Consider the following 24008-nt stretch of genomic DNA (forward strand, 5'->3'; position numbering starts at 1 on the left):
TGCCAGTCCTCAGTGTTGTAGCCGAAAACCCCCCAAACCGCTTTTAGCTGTGGTTGGAATAGTGCTGAATAATTCCTTCTGAGAATCAGAGATTAAAAAGAAACAACCTTATGGCTTTATGGCGTGGAGAACTAATACGCATCAAGATGTAAGATGGATTTCTTTCTTTGAACAAAGAACAGCTGATCTTGGGAGTTGGTTGCCAGAAGATGTGCTACTAGCCAATGGAATTGCAACATAGATGGAAGGTAGTTACGGTAATAGCCTCAAATGTTTCTGATCTTCTTGCTGAATGGGTTTGAGAGCATAAGTCAGCTAAAGCCAGCGGGTGGGACTTGGAAAATTCTATTTAAGGTTTGCACTGTTGTGAACTTGTATGTAAAGCTGCCTGAGATGGTTGCTATACGAGGATGGTTGGTTGCTATACAAATATTGTATACTTGGGATTAATGGATTCCTCAATAAATACTCCCCACCCCCACCTACGGCCAGGCTGGGTGGCGCAGGGCGGCAGGGCGGCAGGGCGGCAGGGCGGCGTGCCGCCAGGGGGGCACCGCGCAGGGAAATGGGGCGGGGCGGGGGCACCAGAGGGATCCGTCGCACCATGGCGCCAGGGCGCGAAATATACCTAAGACGGCCCTGAATGTCAGCAACTTTCAACAGAGACAAGAAAAAACCGTAGATCTCAAACCCCACAGGCAGGGAGGAAGAGATAATGATAAAATACAATTGTGTCCTGCAAGAAAATGTTGCTGGCCTTTGCTAGCAGCCACAATGACTGCATTCTACCTCCACTGTTGGAAGCAATGTGTTTTTGAATACCAGTTGATGGGAATCTACAAGTGAGAAAAGGAGCTGTTAGGTCCTGCTTTCAGGCTTCCCATAATGGGCATCTGGTTGGCCAGTGTGAGAACAGGATGTTGGTCTAGATGGGCCAGTGGCCTAACCCAGCAGGGCTCTCCCTATGTTCTTATTCACTGTACCCTTGTTGCGTAGCTTTAAAAAGTGGTCAGAAAAATTTATAGAGGAGATGGATGGCAAAGGCCACTAGTCATGATGGTTGTATATTGTTTCTGCTGTTGGAGGGCAGTATGATACTGAACACCAGTTATTGGGAATCACAAGTATTGAAGGTGCTGTTGTGCTCAGGTCCTACTTGCAGTCTTCCCATAGCCATCCTGGTTGACCACTGTCAGAACAGAATTCTGGCCTAGATGGGCCCCCAGCCTAATCCATCGGAGCTTTTCGCATGTTCTTAACCTATCTACTATATATTCTAGAAAGTGGTTTGTCTGCTCACTCTGCATTTGGACACATCTTAAGATGTCGTAAATTGGGTCCTCCCTAACAAGAGGGCACGTGTTGTGGTGGAACCTGGCAATCAGACCCTGTGTTGTGGGTGGGAACATTGGAGCCTCGATCTTGGGAGCAATTGGGCTAGAGGAACGCCAGTCAAAGCGATCGAGGGACCACTATTTCACCCGCTGCATGTGTCCCTGAGATTCTCTTTTGGGCTCAGTGCATTGGAAGACCCGCCCACCTCTCCCTATATCTAGGGCTTGCGCTTGACCTTGCTATGCTGTCGTGTGTCGCCTGTCATTGGGACAGGGGCACGGCTGGAATTTTCCCCATTTGGCTGATTGGCTGGTGCCACTTGGGTTTCGCCTGCTGCATAGCAAACCGTCACAACTTGTAAGGTTGCGGACAGGCAATGATTCAGGTGGATAGGGGTGGCAGGATGCCTAGCCATCCCTATGCGTTGAGAAGAGAAGGTTAAGGGGTGATATGATAGCCATGTTCAAATATATGAAAGGATGTCATATGGAGGAGGGAGAAAGATTGTTTTCTGCTGCTCCAGAGAAGTGGACACGGAGCAATGGATTCAAACTTCAGAAAGAAGATTCCATCTAAACATTAGGAAGAACTTCCTGACAGTAAGAGCTGTTCGGCAGTGGAATTTGCTGCCAAGGAGTGTGGTGGAGTCTCCTTCTTTGGAGGTCTTTAAGCAGAGGCTTGACAGGCATATGTCAAGAATGCTTTGATGGTGTTTCCTGCTTGGCAGGGGGTTGGACTGGATGGCCCTTGTGGTCTCTTCCAACTCTATGATTCTATGATTCTATTCCTTTAATATGGAATCCACGGACTCATGGTTGGTCTTCCCCGTGAGGGGTTGTGCCCTGAGCCTGAGTTCAGGTCTCATCTGGGTGGAGGCGTGGCAGACACCTCTGCCTGCGTCTGTCCCAGGTGTTCACCCAAGGCTGGCTTGTGGTTGGTGCCCAGAGCCAGCACTGCCTGCAGGGCTGCAGGTAGCTAGTCGAACCAGAGCCTATGCAACCACTCACTTGATTGTAATCAATAAAGTTGTGGCCTAAATTCTGCCAAAAACCAAACAATAATTTGAGTCTGTCTGAATTTATTTCTTGGGGATGGTTAAAAGGCCTGCACACGCAACTGAATTTTGCATGATGGCTCCCATGATCAAAGAGAAGATTTCCATCTATATTTGGATACAATTGAATGTCATTTTGAATCAAGATGGCAGCCTGGCCCTTTCAAACCTGTACTGATTTCAAAACTGTACTGGTTCTATTTAGGGTTTTTTAGAATTATTAAGCGGGCATGAGACTACTAGTGTATCATACCTCCCCTCCAACAAGGTATGGCAAGTCTGAGCTATCACCATCTTCTGACACCACTAAAGGTGAATTTGTGACATCACCAAACCCCCTGCTTCTCAGTCTTTTGAGTCACAGGAGATCCTAGCCACCATAAGTGGGTTGTAAGTGACACAGACCCATTTATCTATGGTAGAATAAAAATAATCACAGAAAGACCAACAGACATCTTATGAGACCAATCTATCCTCCCCCCTTTCCTTTTTGCACTTCTGCCAACCGAGTAGGTGTTAAGGAAATATGGCATGGATGTTCTGTTTTCCGAGCCATAGCATCAGTCATGAGGAAAAACGATTCCTCTCAAAAAGCTTGCATTCGCCAGATGTACCAAAGACTACATATCGCCACATCACAGGACAAAATGATCTTCCTCCAAGGGCTCTGATAAGCCTATCTTTTGAAAATCTGCCCACTGGTGAGAACAAACTCTCTGAATGGCGATGATATTCTCTCTTCTAGAACAACCCCTCCACACAAACACACACACACACTTTTAAGTGATTCATTTACTCCCACACACTCTTCACTTCAGCTGCTTTTGTTTTCCTCAGCAGCTCAATGTGTCTAATACATGGTAAAACGCGCCGTGCCAAACGTCAGCTCTGTGAGCTGTTGGGAACACACACGAATGTCAAGGTAATGACGTCGACAGCGAGGCAGAAGAGCTCAAGAAGGCCTCTCACATTCAGCACGGCTGGCCTTGCAGGCTGAAGAGAAAAGGACCCAACCAACGTGCCTTGTTCTTCTTCCCCTCCCCTCCCAACCAACCCTCTGAATACCTGGTCTTGGCCTTCCTACCTCCATGGCCACCTTTTGTTTACCTCAGTTATCCCCCGTGTGTCTATTCATGCTCAAGTTGTGGAATGTTCTCCAAAGTAAGTTCTCCTTTTAAACCCACCACCTTTTGCCATGTTGTGGTGCCGGGGCACTTTCATTCACCCCTCCCCATCTCCCCACTTTCCTCCTCTCTTTCCTATTAGCTATTTGTGTGGAAAAACAAGCAATTTATGTTCCACCTGCTCATAAACACAATAATAAAGAGAGAGAAAGAGAGAAAGGGAACAAACTGTTTTTCAGCGCAGCCACTGCCTTAGCAACCGATTAAAGCGTGTGCGGGAAGAAGAATGGAGAGTTTCAGGGTGAGAGGGAGTGCCCTTTACCGCCTCAGAAATCTCCAGGGGCTACATTCTGCCTTTAATTACATTTCCTGGAACCCTTCAAGGCTGCAGGAGTTGGTGGGTTTGCAAAGTGGAGCTGGTAATAGCAGACCACAGAAGCAGCCCCGTGTGGAGACGGCACTGGAGGAAAAACAAGTTGGGTGTGGGTGAGCCGGAGGGGGGAGCAAGCAAGCAAAACCAAGGATTGTTAGATTGAGGAAGTCGAGAACTGCATGACAAAAAAGAAGAAGCAGGGGGTGGGGAACGTCTCAAAGGTGCCTGTCTGTGTGGAGTTGTCCCCTGAGGGTTGGTGGTGTAGGTGAAAAGGGGCCACAATGCGGCAAAAGTTCCTGGCTTTGATGTGGCACACCACCACTTTCCCAACACAAGCTCCCAAACTATGCAGTGCTATTTTTCTAGAAAAAGAGGAACTGGAACTCATCATGAACACCTCCCTTGTTCTCTTAGAATGGCAATGGCGACCACCTGAGAGGTGCCGGAACAGAGTTCCTGTGAGTTCCAGCTGAAAAAAAAGCCCTGGAGCAGATTTATGGATGAACAACAACAACAACAACAACAACAACAACAACAACAACAACAACAACAAATAAATAAATAAATAAATAAATAAATACAAGTTTTCTGGATGGAACACCTTCTGATTTCATTACTAGAAAGTGCTTTCAAGATGAAACTTTTTTTTTAATAACCTTTCAAAAATGGAGAAAATACTCCCTCATGGTTACTTTAGGAAGCTGCCTCGTACTGAATCAGAGCATTGATCTGTCCAGCTCAGTACTACCTACACTGACTGGCAGTGGCTCTCCAGTGTTTCAGGCAGGGAATCTCTCAGACCCACTTGGGGATGCCAACGATTTCACCTGGGGCCGTCTGCTTGCAGCAAAGCAGATGCTCTACCACTGTAGCTCAGCCCTTCCCCTCTTGCAGTCTGTACTCTGAGCTAATGCTAACACAGTAAAACATTTGGGTTTCCTTGAGCAGAGACTACTGTAGCTGAGGGTGGGAGCCAAGACACTGGGTATATGTCTGCTGAGAAGAGTACCCTCAGACACATGTCCAGGTCTCTAAATTGTGCATTTCCACAAAAGGTTCCTAATGGGTGCATGGTATCATTATATACTTTAGTCACTAGGTGGCATTGGCCATTGTTGTATATGGGTGGAGTCAACATTTTCCTGTGCCTGTTCTGCTCTTGTGAGAGAGAGATGTAAGGTGTGTTCACAAGTTGCACTCAGCAGGTGTACATTAGCTGAGCTCCACACTTGTGCAGATATTCACAGGCGACATTCATTGAGTGTGATGTCTGCGTACACAAATAGTTGACCTGTACAAGTCAACAAGTATACACTTCTGTCCATAGACACGTGTACATTTGCAGAGACGTCTTGCAACTTTGTTCAGTGTGACATGCTTAAATTAAAAGGTGGGTGGGAGAAAACAATGATTGTCTCCAGCCTCCGTCATTGAGCTGCTTATTCTAATCTATGACAGTATGCAACCTCACTTTAAGCGCCAGGCAAAATCTTTCTTCTATAACAAGGCCTTTGGCCTTTAATTAAGGGCTTATCCACACTCCCACTTGTACATTGTCTAGAAAGCATGGGTCCAAGCATTTTTCTGCTTGACCCACACTTTCTGGGCACGGGTCAGAGTGGTTTTTCCCTTGTCCCACTTATTTCTAAGGGAAAACCTGCTCTTTAACGATAGACTGGAACAAATGGCAATCTGGGGAAACCCAAACTGCCATTTGTCTGACTGAGCCCTAAAGAGCAGTTTTCCCCAGAGGAAAGAAGCAGAACCAGACGAAGTGTGGATAAGCCCAAACTGTGGCCTTTTAGAAGTGGGTGGGATGTGTCCCCACCCCTCTTGGTTCTAATGTATCAATCTAAGGGGGTTATCTGGTTGGTTGTAAGTTTGGGTTGCCCTGGGCAAGGTGAAGTGACTTATTATTATTATTATTATTATTATTATTATTATTATTATTATTATTATTATTATTTCTGGGAATCTGTACAGAAGTCACACCTGTGTGAATTTCACTAGGGTGTGTGTTTGATGTCTGCCTCTTGCTTGGGAATGTGCAGTACACCGACAGATTGGCAGTACAAGATGTCACTACTTGAGCAAGCTCCTGCTGAAACTAGAAATCTTCCCGTGACATAACCATCAACATAAAAGGAACCGAATAAAATAGCCTAGGTTGAAAGGGGGGGGCAAAAAAATCCCCCACAAGAGTCCAAATCTGCTGGCTCAGAAAAGGACACAGAACTCCAGGCAAAAAAATTATCTGTTTTCTGCCTCTGCAATAGCCACCCCTGGTGGGAGTGGCAGAATGCCTACTCTGACGGACAGGAGGACTGTCTCACAAGGAAAGGGAGAGAGATGTCACAAGGCAGCGGGCAGCCCACATGCCTCAGCAAGTGCCATGTTTCTGGAGGAAGTCCCTTCTCTGACGCACCGACACCACCTGTCTCTTTATACCCAGTGGCATCTGTTGGCATTTTTTGGTCTGCCAATTCAATAATATCACGGTGGTTGGAGGGAGGGGGGGGAGAGGGAAAGACGCTACATTCCGGAGTTTGCAAGGGATGCCAGAGGGACAGGTTGCATCGTGGTGGGGGCCAGAGCCATATTTTTAAAAGGACTGGTGAGTGATGTGCATTTCCGTTTATACCAGTGTTATGGAGCCCCGCACAGATGCCTTTCAGGACTGACTTATATGACATACATCCCAACTAGTCCCTCTTGACCGGGAAAGGCCAATCAAGATCTCCCCTTGTGCATTACCTGGAAGCATGCCTTAATTGCACACCTGGGTTGGTCATGACCAGGCACTCAAGGCAAGATCCCACCCCAATGAATGTTATCTAGTTATCTCCTTTGCACCTCTGAATCTTTCTCCAGAAAGGGGAGCTGAAATAGCCAGGAAACAAGAGGACAATGTAAGAATATAGGAAGCTGATTTACACTGAGCAGAAGTCAGACCATTGGGGTCCATTTGGCTCAGTATTGCTTACACTGACTTGGTAGCACCTCTCCAGGGCTTCAGATGATGGCTATTCACAGCCCTACCTGGAAATGCCAGGGCTTGAACCTGGAACCTTCTGCATGCAAAGCAGGTGCTCTACCACTGAGTTAGGGCCCTTCCCAGGGATCCAAGGCAGGCTGAGAAGTCAGCAGTGCTGCCACTGCTAATATTATGCGTAAGTCCTGCTCACACACAAAAAAAGCAGCATCAAATCAAATGTTGATATCGTAAGAGACCTCCTGCCAGGGCACTAGGGAAACATGACGCACCCTGTTCTGTTCTGGCATCAAGAAGGCGTCAAGGGGAAAGGCCTTGGCCTTGTCTTGAACAATTACAGATCTGATAATGTTTTTGTTTCGGCTGCAATCTTCGTAAATTGGTGTCAGGGATGTACTGGAGCTGTCAGAAACGGTGTCAGCCACAAGAGCCAGGAGCACTGTTTGTGTGTGTGTGCGCTCTCTCTCCACCCTGTCTGCCAGCTCTAATTTGAGCATGAACAGCACCTCAAAGTGCTCGAAGGGAAGCAGCAAGCTTAATTCCCCTTATAATCAGTTAATCATAAAGCTGTCATGAATTTTTATTTGAATATATATATATATATATATATATATATATATATATATATATATATACACACACACACACACACACACACACACATACACACACACACACACACACACACACACACACACACTATCCTCTTCCTTCTTCTTTGTTGTTTCTATGCCACCAACTACCTTTAAAAACAACCCAGAAACTTCAGTGAGTTCAAAACACTGCTGTCAGGCTTCTACCTGATACTAGAACAGGTGCGGGGGATCCTTGTCCCTCCAGATGTTGCTGAACTATGACTCCCATCAGCCCCAACAAGTATGGCTAGTTGCAGGGATGCTGGGAGTTGCAGTTCAGCAGTATCTGGAGGGTTACAGGTTACCCACATATTTTTTTAAAAAAACCAGGACACCCCAAAAGTTGTTGAGCTCTCCCCCCTTTTTTTACAAAAACGCCAAAAAAACCCATGATTTTTTGATTGACTTACTTAAGATCCAGGACAAAGTGCCGCCTTTTAGAATTACCCCCAGACGTCAATTCCGTCTTTGAAATCACATTAATGTCTGGGCGTATGGCAGCCCTGCCCACATCTGTGCTAGAAATTTAGATGGGTGGCCATGTGTCCTGCTTTATGGAGAAGAGTCCTCAATTTGCCTTATATGCGAATGGCTGTCCAGACTGAAGGAAGTCTCTCATCAAATAGTGCATAGTTGTACAAGAACCTTGAACCTGGCTCAGTAGTGTATGGGCAGCCACAGCAGACTTTTGAGCCATGGAGTTAAGTGCTGGTGATAGTCTGTCCCCATCAAGTATTGGTAATATTTATAGATATAGTAGATAGACATGACAGACACTAGATAGATAAAGCAAAAAAAAAAACCTTCCAGTAGCACCTTAGAGACCAACTAAGTTTGTCATTGGTATGATTGATAGATAGATAGATGATAGATAGATAGATAGATAGACAGATAGACAGATAGATACAGTGCTTTTTCTGGGGGGGAGGATGGAGGGGTACACATACCCCTAAACATTTTGTGAATCTTTGTACTTTTGTCCATTTACTCTATTTATTTTTTCCAATTTGAACAATAAAATGGTTATTTTCTTGAGTCAAAATGAGAGTACCCCTAAACATTTTTTTAAGAAAAAAAAGCACTGGGTAGATAGATGATAGATAGATAGATAGATAGATAGATAGATAGATAGATAGATAGATAGGCACCTTTGTCAAAGCACAAGTTGATCCACACTGCTTCCCACAGTAGCCAGTCACATGGTTCCAGGAGGTTCATAGGCAAGGCATGAAGGCAACAGCCCTCCCACATTGTTACTCATAAGAACATAAGGAGGGCTCTGGAGGATCAAGTCAAAGAACCATCTAATCCAGCACTTTGTTCTCACACTTGGCAAGCAGGTGGCCATCTGTCAGGAGTGCTAGAGCTGCAAGATTCCTGAACTGAGGTTGGACCATAGGGGCTGGACTAGGCGACTCTCAAGGGCACTTCTCACTCTTTAAATTCCATGCTTTTATACTTCTCCAAATTCAGAAAGTAAAAGGAAGGACCTGATCCTGGGAAATTCCTGTTGCAAACCTGACGTTGCAGCACATAGCAAATTTTAGAAAGCCGTTTAAAAAAATTCAAGGGCTGCGCTGTTACCCCCCCCCCCACACACACACATTATTTTTTTAAACCCAGGCAGCAGCTTTCTTCCTTTAATATAATTTGCACCTTATTATAAGTGACTCACTGTGAGCAATTGTTTTCTCTCCCTTCTCTATGCTACCCCTCCCAAAGCTCTGGCATAGTGTATGCTCCCTCCCTCCCTCCCTCCCTTCCTCTCTCTCTCCAGATGCATTGCCCAGTAGAAAGCCTTTTCAAATGAAGTCTTTTAACCAAAATTAACTCTTATCTGTTCCTAGAAGGGGTTGACAAATCTGTTGGTTTTAGATTGACTTCTTCTCCAATCTTAAAACCAGTCATCCATGTTTCTGCAGTAATTTGCAATTTTAAAAAAATCCTCATGAAAATGTCATTGTAGTACGAACCTCACCCAATAGTCATGTTTTTGAATGCAGTGTTGAATAACACACACATTTTGCAATGAATTTTCCCATATACGATCTATCTTTGTATTTTGTTTTCACCAATGAATGCATTTTTAGGCACACTTTCCCCAAATATATGCTTTTTCTGTGCACATTGTTTGACTTGGAGAACTGCATCACAAATTCAGAATAGAGCAAATTTGGAAGGGTAATTGTGTTCGGTTCAAACATTGTTTCATAAAGTGCAAATTAGATAATGTCCTGTTAGAATTGGGTTCAGAAGTTGAGGCACATCTTTGTGAGCTTCCTGGGGCTCAAGTCTTCCTGTTCTGGGACTCCACCAGTGGAGCTGGCCAGAAGGAGGCACTGCATCTACTGACTCGACTGTTGTCAGGTGTTATAAGGGGGCTTCACATGCCCTTATTAAGGTCATGATTCCTCTGGCCTGGTTCTTCAGTCTGAAAAGCTTGCTTTTAGTGTGATGACCAAGTTGCTTGCCAGCTTGCTTGTTGTTCTGGCCAGTGACTTACAGTACTTCCCCTTCCCCTATTGTGTTGAAGACTGGCCTTTTGTCTGCTGGAACTTTTGCATGCCAGTTTTATCCTTGGCTATGCCTCCAGCCCTCCAGCCCTTAGTGTATAGCAATAACAATGGAACAAAGTGGCCCACACACTTCAGGTTGGGAATGGGGGAGAAATACAGCACATTTTAATGCAAACCCACCTAATTTGCACTTTCCAAAATGTCACACAAACTGAAACGTAACAACTCTGAATTTTGCAATGTTTATATATCGATCCCTTTATCCAAAGATCACAGGGCAGTTCACAGCATAAAATACATACAGCACATATGTATATGCAATAATGGAATGAAGAACCAGAGCATGTAGACAGCAGACACTGGCCAAATTTGCAGAAAACACTAAGCCGTTGTTTAGTTTGTTAAAAGCATAGGTTGCTTGTTGGGCACTCCTCACTTTGTCTTGCCAGGAGCAACAAACCACAAGTCCTGACTTAGTAGAACGTCTGAACCAGTACTTGTGGTTTGTTTTTCCTTCAAGCAAACCATGATTGAGAAGCCAAGAACAAACTTTGGGCTTTACATTGTACACTGCATACAAAAATGTGCTATTAGTAGAAGTGCACACTTAAATGCTGACAAATTCTCACGAGGACTTAAAAAAAATTCTAACTGACATCGAAATGTATAAAACTGAACATTAATCTGAAAAAATAAGGAACTGGGAGAAGCAGAAACTCACAGATCCGACCGTCCCTACTCCAAACACCCCCCCCCCACCTGTGCAGAAAGGAGCTTACACATGTGCCTATCATTGAACGCAGACCCATAGAGTATAATTTGGAGGTGCCTTCTAGAGAGCAAGAAGAAACACGGGATTTGTTTCGATTCTTCCGTCAGGATGCATTTATTTGAGGAGAGCCCTGCGAAAATCAAGGCGAGAGCTGTTTTTGTCACACTTGGAGGAAATGGATCTTAACAGAAGATAGTTCAAGGGAGCGGTGGGGGGATGTTGAAAATAAAAGCAGCCAACAAGCTGGAATTAACAATGGCGCAGAGTAACAATAGACACTAATGCAAGCGGGTTGTGGAAGGAATAGCGAATGACGTGGCACAAAGAATACATGGCAAGATCCCAAGGCAGAGTTCCAAGGAATACCAGCTGGGGCATGAACAGGGAGCTATCAAAGGGGGAGGGTGGTTTTAACAGCATCAATGGGATGGCTGGCAACCGTTCCCTTAAAGCGGTTCAGAAAACAAGATGGGGATTCTGGGAGACAATACATTTTTTCAGGGCGGGGTGTAGGATTTAAGGTGTCTGCACTGCCACCAGCTCTAGCTGATGGCACCATTCCAAGGATTTTACAAAACAGAAATGCATTGGCAAGGGGAGCTATATTCTCTCTTGCTTTTGAATATCTCCCTGGAGGCTAGCCAGCCAATGGGCTTGTTAAAGGGAGAAGCAGAAAGAGAACTTCACCTGGTATGGCTTGGGACCAAGAACTGGTGGTGTGAGCCTCGGCGTTGCATCAATGGCTTATGGGAGGGGGGAACTGAAAGAGAAGAGGGATAAAATGAAGAAGAAAGGGCAGGGAAGTCAGGCAGATCCTGCTGGGGCTGAAGGTGCACCCGAGGTTGGAAAAGGTTGATCAGAGGAAGCTGCCTTATACTGAGTGAGACCATTAGCCCATCTAACTCAGTAGTGTCTACACTGACTGGAAGCAGCTCTCCAGGGCTTCAGACAAGGGATATGCTCCACCCTTACCTGGAGATGCCAAGGAATGAATGCAAAGTTTCTGCATGCAAAGCAGATGCTCTGTCACTAAGTTTATGGTGACCATGAAAGTGGGCATTTTAGATGAATACACAGCTCTTGGTGGGGAGGACCAGGATGTTGTTGTTGTTTTTACATGGTATTGCTTTTTTGAGGGGGTAGAAAAAGGGGCAACAACAAAAAGGAATTGGATACTCAAGGTTGCCCCTTCATTTTACACACACACACACACACACACACACACACACACACACACACACACACACAGAGAGAGAGAGAGAGAGAGAGAGAGAGAGAGAGAGAGAGAGAGAGAGAGAGAGAAATACATAAAGTGTACTTCCCATTTTGTTTGAACAGTGACCTTATTTCTGCCCGTTGAGTTGGGCCAATTGTTTTTGTGATTCAGCTTTGCATCTTAGCAACACACGCACACACACCACTCTGCTAAATAAGGAGGTTTCCAAGATGCCATAGTAACATACCATTTCACCAAATGCCTGCAGAAAACTTATTTACATGTTTGAATTTAATCTCACCCACCCCTTTTCTTTCCTCCTTTTTCTTTCCTTCTGGAAACTGCCTTCAGTCTCAAAGTATTAAAGCAAATAAAACATCCCCTCCCCTTACTGAGGGCAGATTTCTAAAGAATAAATCAAACATATCTCTTTTTCTTAATGTACATGCACTAAAAGAGGACTAAACCACATGATTCTTTACTGACCTGCTTTGGGGTTTGGGGCTTTTTTCCTTTTTTGCAACAAGGTGATTCTAAACATAGCCTATGAGCCTACATAGTTATCTGGAACAGAAGGCAAAGACAATCGAGTTCATCTTTTGGCAGTCAAAACAAACCCTGAAGCAAGCAAATTCTATGCTTGGATTTTAAGCTGTGTGGCATTACTGCTAAACTTTGCCCAAGAGGAGAGAGGAGATCTGGGCAGCAGCCTTTTTTGTGTGCAGTGTGTTGTCAAGCAAGCTAATACGTTCTCTGTGTGGGGTCTGCTCCACAGAGCAGTGGGAGAGAATTCCCTCCCATCTACTTGATCAAATTGTATGGCAAGTGAGACCAGAGTTTGAAAAGAGCTGGTACTTGCCTGCGGGGCTGGAAAGCTAGCATAGGAGAGCTGTGGCCATTTCCCATATCTGTCTGTCTGCCAAGACACTTGCGGAGGCTTGATCTAGATTCCTGAATAGTACAAGCCACCAGAGCAAAGAGAGGAGTGGAGTGGCACACAGCCCTCTCTTTCTATTCTCATTTGAAAGCTACCGTTTTGGTGGCACAACCTCAGAGACACAGATGGTGGTGAAGACGCACTGTTCACTGCATTTCAGCGGTAGAGCGCCTGCTTTGCACACAGATGGTCCCAGGTTCAGTCCCTGGCATCTCCAGGTAGGGCTGGGAAAGACTCCCTGTCCGAAACACCTGTAGAGCCACTGCTGATCAGTGTAGACAATACTGAGCTGGATCATAGCTGCCAAGTTTTCCCTTTTCTTGCGAGGAAGCCTATTCAGCATAATGGAAAATCCCTTTAAAAAAGGGATAACTTGGCAGCTATGAGCTGGATGGGCCTATAGGTTTGACTCAGTGTGAGGCAGTTCCCTCTGTTCCTACAGCTCTGCTGTAAATAAGGAGCATCAACCTGCTTTGGGACTGGAAGTTTTTGAAAGTTATGACAGCCCAAGCCAGATGGATCTTTGCAACAGCACACTCCGTGGTTCAATTTGCCCCATCCCAGCTTCCAATGCAGAACTTAACTAATTTCTTTAATGTACTGACAACTCTGCAATTTCCTTCCTTCCTTCCTTCCTTCCTTCCTTCCTTCCTTCCTTCCTTCCTTCCTTCCTTCCTTCCTTCCTTCCTTCCTTCCTTTCTTAAAAAAACCTTCTCAAATATCTTGTCGCTTCCTTGAAAGGTCTTGATCCATTTTGTATTCAGAACAGAGGATTCCCCACTCTTCAAGTACGTTAACTGCAGGAAATTTTTAGGAGGCATTGACATTTATTTTGACTAACAATGGCACCGGGTTGGTATGATGACATCCAGAAAAAGAGGCTCCTTCCAGACTGTGAGTATTTGGGGGGGGGGAGGGATTCAAATGCATACCAGAAATTTGATACGTGCAATTAATGCCAATTAAAGTGTTCTTTTGTCCTATGGTAACAAATTCACTTAAATAACCCCCAAAAAACTTTTTTGTTGTTAGGAAACTGATGGGGAAATGGCGCTGAATAGTGCAGGGTGAACAAATGATTAACGGTAAGACATATATTCTTTGTAAACCACCTAGAGGTTTTATTTACAGTTAAGCAGTATAAGAATTTTGTTAAATGAATGAATGAATGAATGAATGAATGAATACACCCTGCAATCAAATCAGAATGAATGTTCATTGTCATATAACCTCTCTGCAAGCAAACCTGAATGAATGCTCAATAAAGACATTGTCTAACCTTCATGTAAACTCTGTGCAAGCAATTCAAAATGAATGTTCAATAAACAGGTTGCCTGGAGGAGCTCAGATGCTAGAGCAGGCACCCCCAAACTGTGGCCCTCCAGATGTTTTGGCCTACAACTCCCATGATCCCTAGCTAACAGGACCAGTGGTCGGGGAAGATGGGAATTGTAGTCCAAAACATCTGGAGGGCCAAAGTTTGGGGATGCCTGTGCTAGAGGCTTCAAAAGGTAGCATGGAGCAAGCTTGTTTTCTGCTACTCCAGAGGGCAGGACCCAGACCAATGGATTCAAATGACAAGAAAGGAGACTGTGGCTGAGCATTATCATAGATAGTGGATTTGTTGCACCAGAGCAACAAGCTCTTTAATTCATGTTAATTATGCAAACCTAAATTTATCATAGAATTGCTAGAGTTGGATTGTCATTCTAGTCCAACCCCTTGTCATGCAGGAATCTCAACGTATAATCTCCCATCCAATTTGAAACCATACCTGACCTTGCTTAGCTTTGCAAATGTGCTAGCAGTTTTATTGCTGCAGCACTAGGCGCATTAGGAAGAACTTTCTGACAGTAAGAGCTGTCTAACAGTGGAATGGACTCTCGGAAGGTGGTGGACTCTCCTTCATCAGAGGTTTTCAAACAGAGGTTGGATGGCCATCTGTCAGGGATTCTTTAGCTGCAATTCCAACATTACTAGATGACCCTTGGGATCCCTTCCAACACTATAATTCTGTAAATCTATTATTCTACATGGCAGTTCATGGACCAGTGAGCAGCACACAATAAAAACTAGAAGAATGGCAAATGCCACTGCCACAAGGATTGAACACTAGCTAAATTATAAGGAGCATAGGCCACTGAGACTATCCCCCGAAGAAGCCCCACTATGCTCTTGCTCTAATGTGCTGCTGGCATAGGACAACCTGAAGTGAATTGGGTCCAATGTGTTATAAATGCTCTCCACGTTGCAATTTGGGAAGTAAGAATGGTTTGTCAGAATTAAGAATGGACACATTTGTCACTTTCAATTTCTATCAGTTTTCTCATTTGTCCCCATTTTGAACCATTTCCTGCATCAGTTTGTGATTTTTGTTTAAGCCCTCGTGAAAATTCATCAGCATTTTACTGCTCATGTCTCCTAATAGGCAAATCAGGTTTTGTATGCAATTTTGCCAAATACACACATTTTTGCAAGTAATTTGCCCTAATAGGAAGCATTTTAATGTTATGTTTATGCGCATTTCCCTGTAATATACACATTTTTGTTCCCCTTTTCATTGTTGGAGAACAACATGGCAAGATTTGGAGAAGTGTAACTTTTGAAGGATGGCTGTGTTTTGGTTCAGAATATTTGTTTTTGAGAAGGGAGACTCGGGATGCAAACCAACCTGCATTTCTCCCTCATCCTTATGAGAACAAAGCTCTAGCTAAACATCACAATCCATGAAGCCACCCACAAACCTTGCTCAAAGCATTTAACCCCCTAATTTTATCTCTAATAAGCAATATTTACTACTAGTTCTAAAAAGGGCCTTCAACACTACTCCTTTTCTTGGTTTAAAGTTTCCTCATTGGGCTGAAAACCATTTCTGCAAGCCATTTAGAAACAATTGAAGATGAAAAGAAGGCTGGGATGGGGAGGGCAAAAGAAGGGAATCAATTCTCCCCATTTGCAGTAATTATGGGCGCATTTCAGTATAGCATGTTAATTAGTCTCTTGGAAGTAATTCCTCAAGTTCATACTGTGATAAAGTAAGGAATAAATTGAGCCCCTACTCCAAAGTTGCTGCTCCAGTGGGTGGGAGCCCATTGGTACATTAATTTGATTAAAGACTACCTTGTTTGGTAAGACAAGCGGCTTGAACAGCAGAGAGCAGGCATTTTTTTTTAACCAATATTAGTCGAATCCCCTCCACATCTGTGGCTCCCTAAATTATGGATACAAGATCTCTGCTCACATGACTGACAAGGTTACCAGCTGGGGCTTTACACTCGGTTCAATTATTTTATATTGTACCTTCAGGCTTCATTCCAAAGTGACTCTTAAAGAATAATCAGACACTCTCAATAGGCAATCAAACTGAAATTAGAACAAGGTTACAGACTTGGTTTCACTTGGTAAGTTGAAAATATCTAAGAGCCAGTGAGCTTTCTGTTTTATCCTTGGAACAAGGATGGGTTATTGCCATGTTCTCTATATGGGGCTGCCCTTGGGGGTGGTTCAAAGGTTGCAGCTGGTGCAGAACATGGCGGCTAGGTTGCTAGTGGGGGCAAACTTATCACCTTGCTTGCAGGATTTGAACTTCCTGCCGGTCTGCTCCCAGGCCAAATTCAGGGTGTTGGTACTAACAGGTAATCTAAGGTCTCTATACTGCTCAGGTTCAAGTTACCTGAGAGACCGCCTTATACCTTATATACTCAGTAGGTCACTGCAGTCTGTGGGGGAGCTTCTCCTGCAAGTTCCTAGGATCTCAGAAGCCTGCTCTGCAGTAACTCAGAGCAAGGCTTCCATTGTGGCTGCCCGTGTTCTGTGGAACAGTATCCTCGTCAAGACACAACAGGCATCTGCAGTTTCAGAGAACAACTGAATATAGTTTTGTTCTGGTGGGTTTTCCCAGCTGGCTGAATGGGTCTCGGCCATGGGTGTCTACTTTAAATTGTTTTTTTAAAAAATTAACTGCTGCTGTTTTCTGTGTTGTTTTACATTGCTTTTAGGCACGTGTGGAAGGTGATGAATAAATAATACAGCAAGAGAGATAATCGGTAGTACCATGCCTTCTCTTTAGCCAAATATGCAACTACATGGGGTGGCTGCCTCTTCTAGGGATCGTGACATGGTATCACAATGGATTTCAGGGGGGAGGTTCCATCTATGCATCATCACTCAAAGAAGTGAAGATGTTAGGAGACTGCCCACACTGGCCAAAGAAACTTCCTCTGCACTGGTACTGTGTAGCAGAGCAGACCACATAGTACTTCTTTAATAGTCACATTTACCTATTTTGAATTGTACAGTACAGCCCTCTACCAGATGTGGATAACAAGGACTAGCAACCAATGTCTCAGCAGGAAAAAATAATGATTTCTAAAATCCACTGCCCAGTAAGGGCAGTAAGATCAGCAAATGGAACCTGCTTAGTTTTGCCATGGCCTGATGGTCATTGGCTTGTGGTAACACAGAGGCAGGTTTCACTTTTGGCACTGGTGTTGTGGAATGTCCTTCCTGCTAAAATACGACATCTGTATTGGCATCCCGCTGGCTCTTGAAAGACACACCTATTGAGGCAAGCATTCCCCCTGAACTTGAACTTTGTGATCTAACTTGGACTAGATGACGCTTGGGGTACCTTCCAACTCTACAGTTCTTTGCATAGTTTTTACTGTATAGCTCTTTTAACTGTTTGGATGTTTACGCTATTATTTATTTATTTAGACAATTTCTATACCACTAAATACATTTAAAAAATACCTCTAAGTGGTGTATGGAAAACTAAAACAAACACAGACAACTTAAGCAACAACATTTTTTTGCAAAAAGAAACCCAGGCATAGCTCAGTTGGTTAGAGCATGGTGCTGATAATGCCAAGTTTGCAGGGGTTTGGATTAGGTGATCCTCAGGGTCCTTTCCAACTGTATGAGTCTATGAAACAGTTACATATAAAAATGCTCCTATGATACAAAATTACTAACACATATAAGTCAATACAGTATCAGTTCCTTCTTCTGACACATCTCCCCTCTCAGCCTCCTGGCTCTTCTCCCAGGACCGGAACAAAACCCACAGCCCGCCCACAAAAAACCCCACAAAGAATAAGATTCCAAGCTTGCTTTCCTGTACATTTAAGTATGAATGTTTTCAATGCTTTCACGGAATTGTTTTATTGTGCATTTTAATTACGTATGGATTTTGCAAATGATTTTACACTTGTAGGCTGATTAGAAGCCATTTTGGCAGGTAAACAGAATATCAATAAAAATAACATTACTACATGTAGACTAATGGGTTCCGAACTGGCAATGATTATGCAGGAAAGAGTTACAGTATTGGGATCTTGATGGCCACCAGTCTAAATGACTGGAAAAGGGTTTTAAACAAATGTATGGAGGATAAAGCTATCATTGGTTACTAGCCATGATGCCTATGGTCTCCCTCTGGTGTCGGAAGGTAGCACGCCTCTGAATACCAGTAGTTGACAATGACAAGGGATGAAGATTAACTACATTCCAATCTGCATTTAAGACTCAGAAGTGTGAATCAGGTCAGTTTATTGAAAAATGACGACTGAATGAAATGCTTGAGCATCCCTACTATGAATACCTCGTTCACCTAAAGTGATGCTGTTCACATTCAAGTGTGTGTCTGTGTGTGTGTTGGGGGCCTACCTTTTGCATCACATCCCACGGAGCTGAAAACAGGGGCACAGACGTTAGCACTCAAAAAAGCATCCGATGAATAGTAAACGACAGCAAACACACAAGCATACACACAACCTGCACCCCCCCCAAAGTGCAATATATTTAAAAACTTGTGAACCTCAAGCGCCTCATTCATCGGAGTGTACGGGCTCTGGCAGTTTTTGCTGCAGCTCTCTCTGCAGGAATGTAAACAGTGCTATTTGCAATGTCTATGTTATGTCTCTAGTTTGGTATAATTTCCTAAACAGCGTGGCTGCCAAGAGCACTAAGTGTGAAGCTATCAGGGAGAGAGAGAGAGGAAAGAAAGAGGAGAGGCGCTCAGAGCAGAGCAGAACAGAGCAGCTGAGACAGCTCTTCTGGAGGCTGTTGTCTGAAGAGTGGAGAGGAGGGAGGCTTCAGGGTGAAGCACAGTTGCCTTGACTCAATAGGGAATCCTGCTCAATGGTAATGCATCTGCTTTGCAAGCAGAAGGTCCCAGGTTCAGTCCCTGGCATCTCCAGGTAGGGCTGGGAGAGACACCTGCCTAAACCCCTAGAGAGCTGCTGCCAGTCGGTGTAGACAATACTAAGTTAGATGGACCAATGGTCTGACTCAGCATGAGGCAGCTTCCTGTGTTTGTTCCCTGGACAGCCTGTTCCCTTGCGAAAGAAAAAGAGAAAAACGTAATATGTAATGTGCACTGTTTGTGGGCCTCCCCCCTCCCCCGTTCTCTTACTTAGAAGTGAATTAGGGCATCCTCCAAATAATGCTGCAACCGAGTTGTAACTTGCCACATTTATTTATTGTCAAATTTACACCACAGATTTCCCCCAAGGAGCTCAAATACTTGGTTCTTTCCTTCCCCATTTTATCTTCAAAACAAGCCAGCAAGGTAGCTTAGGCTAAGAGAAGGTGACTGGCCCGAGGTTCATGGCTGTGTCTGGTTTTGAACCCTGGTCTCCCAGGTCCTAGCTTAGCCTTTGCCAACCTCGCACCTTCCAGATGTTTTGGACTACACCAGCCTCAGCCAGCATGACCACTGACCAATATCCAGCGATGATGGGAGTTGGGAGCCCAACAGGTTAGGAAAGACTGGATTAGTCCAACACTCTAGCCACTATTTTATTTATTGCATTTCATGGAGAAAAGGGTTGCTGAAGGTTACTGGCTTTGATGGCTATGTTCTCCCTCCACAGTTGCGAGGCAGTAATGCTTCTGAATACCAGTTGCTAGAAACCACAGGAGGGGAGAGTGTTCTTGAGTTCGAAGCCTGCCTGTGAGAACAGGATCCTGGTCTAAATGGGCCATTGGCCTGATTGAGCAGTCTCTTCTTTTGTTCTTGTTCATATCCCACCTTTTTCTCCAAGGAGCTGAAGGTATTGTACATGGTTCTTCACCTCCTCATTCCATCCCCACAACACCCTGTGAGTTAGTGAGCTTCATGGCTGAATTGGAGATTTGAACCTTGGTTTCTTGGGCTCCAGTCCAACTCTCTTAACCAATGCACCACAGTGGTGCTCACTGCAACATCTTCACAGCAGGTGGGGAAGGCACTGTGAAGTCCAGTGAAGGCACACCCCAGTGAAGGCTTTGGGTGCCGCACCAAGGTTTCAATCTGAGCTGGGAAGGCAGTTTTGCCGCCACCACACACCCAAGAGTGGCCCATGCTACAGGTAACTCTCTGAAGGTTGCTGCAGCAAGCAGTATTGGCAGTGACACTAGCCAGGAGATTGCTGTGCCAACCTCTGATAAGCTGTAACCAACAAAGTTGTGGACAACTCACATTAACCTCCCTGCACCCAATGCTCCCGAGCAACACACCCGACTGTGTGTGGTGCACCATTTGCCTAATATATGCAGAAGGGGGGGGCGCGGAATTCAGCCATTTTAAGATGTGGAATTCCATATCTGGGGCAGAACACACACAGTCCTACTTATATCGACTTGTGCCAACCTTGGCAACCACCTGTGCCCACCCTAAGGAAGCCCGGCTCAGGCTTTTATAGCCCTGGATATAATAAGCTCTGCGGGAGCATAATCAGGCAATCCTAAAAAGGAACAAACCCTGCCATCTACTTGGCTCGCTGCAATAACGATTAGCCTAATACGCCAGCCCCCTGCAAGGCCGCACACTCTGCGAATCCCTTTTTAATGAGCAGGGAGCATGTGGTTGCCCTCGCCCTACTGAGGAGGCCAACATTTAAAGCCTGTTGGTTCCCCCCCCCCTCTGCTAACTTGAGAGGGAGAAGATAAAGAGAGACAGAGGGACACAGAGAGATTGCTGCAGGATGGCTACTGGACATAATAACAAGCAGGGTGACTTTCCCCCCAGTCTGTTTCCTCTTCTCTCCCCACCGCCCCCAGTGCTTATATTTAAGGGGATTTCAAAATCGGCTTCCTGGATAATTCATTATTATTGCATTAAGTTGCAGCAGCTCTGGGGGAAGCAAAGATCTGGAGGCCAAATGTGGCCCTCCAAGCCGCTCTCTTCTCTGACCCCTGGCACCACACAACCCTCACTGACCCTGCTCCACACCCCGTGTTTTCGTCTGGTTGGTGTGCATCCTTGAAACACTGCCTCCTTGTTGCCTGGATGGAAGTTAATTTGCCCAGCCATCCCTTGCTCACATCATATGACGTCATAATGCAAGGAGGTAAACCCCTGATGGTTCTTTTGCAAGCGGGACTTGCATTTGGTGCCTTTTAAATTCAGAACCTGCTGATATCAGCTCCAATGGTAAGATCTCAGTCAGAACTCATCAGCGGAGCAGAGATGGTCTGCAAAGGGAATTGCTTCACCTGACCATCTTGATTGATAGTTGGGTGGCCTTTCCCACCTGTAAAGGATGCTGCAGTCAGGATCTAGTTCGCTGGCCAGATACATTTCCCCACACCCTTACATGTTGTACCAAGCTATGTTCCAGCTACTATTTTGCACCAGGTGGACCTTGGGGTTCCAGTAAGTGCAAAGTAAATCCTGTGAGCGTCTTATCTGTCTTACTACAAACTGTAACCAAGGATAGAGAAACTATGCTGTTTGACTCGAACTCCCACCAGCCACAGCCAGCATGGCCAGTAGTCAGGCATGGTGGGAGCTGCAGTCCAACAACGTCTGGAGGTCGGTAGGTTCCCTGTCTCTAAACCAAGAAGTATTTCAGCATCTTCACCAAACAGCAACCTCCAGAATTCTTTGAGGGATTTTATAACAGTTATATTAGTGTAAAACAGGTCTTATGCTTCTGGTGTAGGCATACTCTAAGGGCCTGGGAAACATTAGCTACCAGTTGTGGAGACGGTGTGTGTGTTCATCCCCTGTTATCCAAGTCAAAATGTCCAGAAACATTCTCAAAGTTTGGGTTTAGCAATTAAGAGGCTTCCCCGCCACTCCAAACCCTGTGCCTATCAGCCAATCCTTTGGATCACATTCCAGGCAAGAGACAGAAGGGAAGAGAGAGATTCCACCTCCCCTCCAGACCTTGTATGGTCTCTCCTGGAAGCCAGGCTGTTTCACTGGCTAGTCTATGGAGCTCCTTCAATTCAAAAGGGCTCATGTGAAAACAAGCCACTCATGAATGTTCTGATGCAGATTTGTATTGCCTGTGGAATCCTGGTGTCTGGCATTTGGTAGGAGAATCATAAGGCAAGGAGGTAAACCCACACGTATATTTAATAACTGAATAATTTATGCCAGTGTAGCTTGTTCTGAAGTGGTGGGGAAAGCTACAAGAATAACCTTTTCAGCTGCATCTCCCTTTGCATGTGGTCAAACTGTGTTTTTTTGTTTTCCCTCCAAGTTAAGCTAAAAATAAAGTTCCATGCAGAAACAAAACAGAGGCTGGCTTGAGTTTTTTTGCCTGGCTGGTATGTGCTCTTGAACTCTAATAATGCTTTTTGCTTGCCTGGATGGAAGATAGAGAAGGATGTGCATAAATTAGCTTACAGTACAAAGGTAATCTTTACATTTGTGGCTTCGCCCATTTTTGGCTTCTGGCTCCACCCACCATTGGAATGTGAACCCGGGAATGTTGCCCAGAAGGGGACATGGCCCTTGAGCTGAAAAAAAATTTCCTATCCCTACTTTAAAACTCCAGTAGGACACAAGCAGAGTGACCAGGTGAAAAACAGGACAAGGCTGCTGCACCTTTTAATAGATGTGCAGAAGAGGGAATCTCAACAGGTGGCAGTTGCCATGGATAAATTTCCCTCTTCCCTCATGGCTGCATTCACACCAAACAGTTTTGTTGTTGTTGGTATCTGCTTGTCTTGGGAGACAATGAGGGAGTGTGCCTTTGGGGGTGAAGTCAAACCATTGGAGGGTTACATCGCCTGCTGTGGCTGTAGAGACTGATTCAGGAGAGACATGTTTTGTTGCAGTTGGGGCAAATGGAGACATCCAATTTTGCTGCTACAGGTGCACCATGACATTTCTACATACAGTTATCCTTCGAAATGTAAAGCTATCTGGATTTTGTGATGGAGTTCTCTACCCAATGTCTACAGAACTATTTATATTAGGGAAAGTGTGCACAAAAATGCATGCATTTGTGAAAATAACATTCAGAATTGTATTATATTGGGGAAAACGTCTTACAAAAGTGTGTGTATCAACTGTGTATAAAAATATTTCAGGAAAATCCACATTAAAATGCTGTTCAATTTCCACGAGGATGCTTTTCTTTTTTTAAAAAAAAAATGCAAACCACTACATAAATATGGAGAACTGAATTTAAGATTGGAAAACCAAGAAACCACCCCCGAATGAAAAAAATTCTGCTCATGAATGACTAAGCCTTTCTCCCTGACATGCTCATTTTCTATGTACATGTAGAGCATTATTCCTTTATGCAAGTCCTTCCTCCTCTACCTCATTTCCTGAAGTAGTACAACACAGGCCCCAGTTCAACAAGAGAAACTCCGTTCCCCCCCCCCTGCATGGACCTGTTAACCTCTAAGTGGTTTTTAAGCTGCTTTTCCCACTGGAAAATTGCTGAGGGTCTGGGTGGACCACTCAATGGCTTTTCTGCCTGCTGTAGCAATTGTGCTAGGTGCTGTATGCTGCTTGATTGCACTGTACTTCTAGTGCTCTTTTTATGTCTCATGCATTGTATTACCATCTGCATTCAATAGGATCCAAATTGTAAAACAAGAAAATAGAATACTGTATATTCAATGTGACGGATGTCCCATCTCCTGTCTTCAACCACAGCCATGCTCTTTACCACCTGAATGAAGTTCAGTTCACAAACGACAGTTTCGGGACTTCTGGCTTAGATAATATGGGGAAACGCTACTCATGGCATCACAGAGTGCCATAGGGTGGTAATGACCTGAAAATGGGCATTTTCTGCTGTTGCCCCGTAGTGTGGGGTGCCGTT

The 24008-nt window shown here is 44.7% G+C and overlaps 1 protein-coding gene across 2 annotated transcripts in view; it reads right to left on the bottom strand.

Annotated features, from left to right (window-relative positions):
- MORN1 (MORN repeat containing 1) overlaps window positions 1-24008 on the bottom strand; it is a 255307-nt gene that overhangs the window by 61791 nt on the left and 169508 nt on the right. The window lies entirely within an intron of this gene.

Source organism: Zootoca vivipara, chromosome 6 (assembly GCF_965207765.1).
Source record: "Zootoca vivipara chromosome 6, rZooViv2.hap1.1, whole genome shotgun sequence".
In the NCBI taxonomy this organism is placed as follows: Eukaryota; Metazoa; Chordata; class Lepidosauria; order Squamata; family Lacertidae; genus Zootoca; species Zootoca vivipara.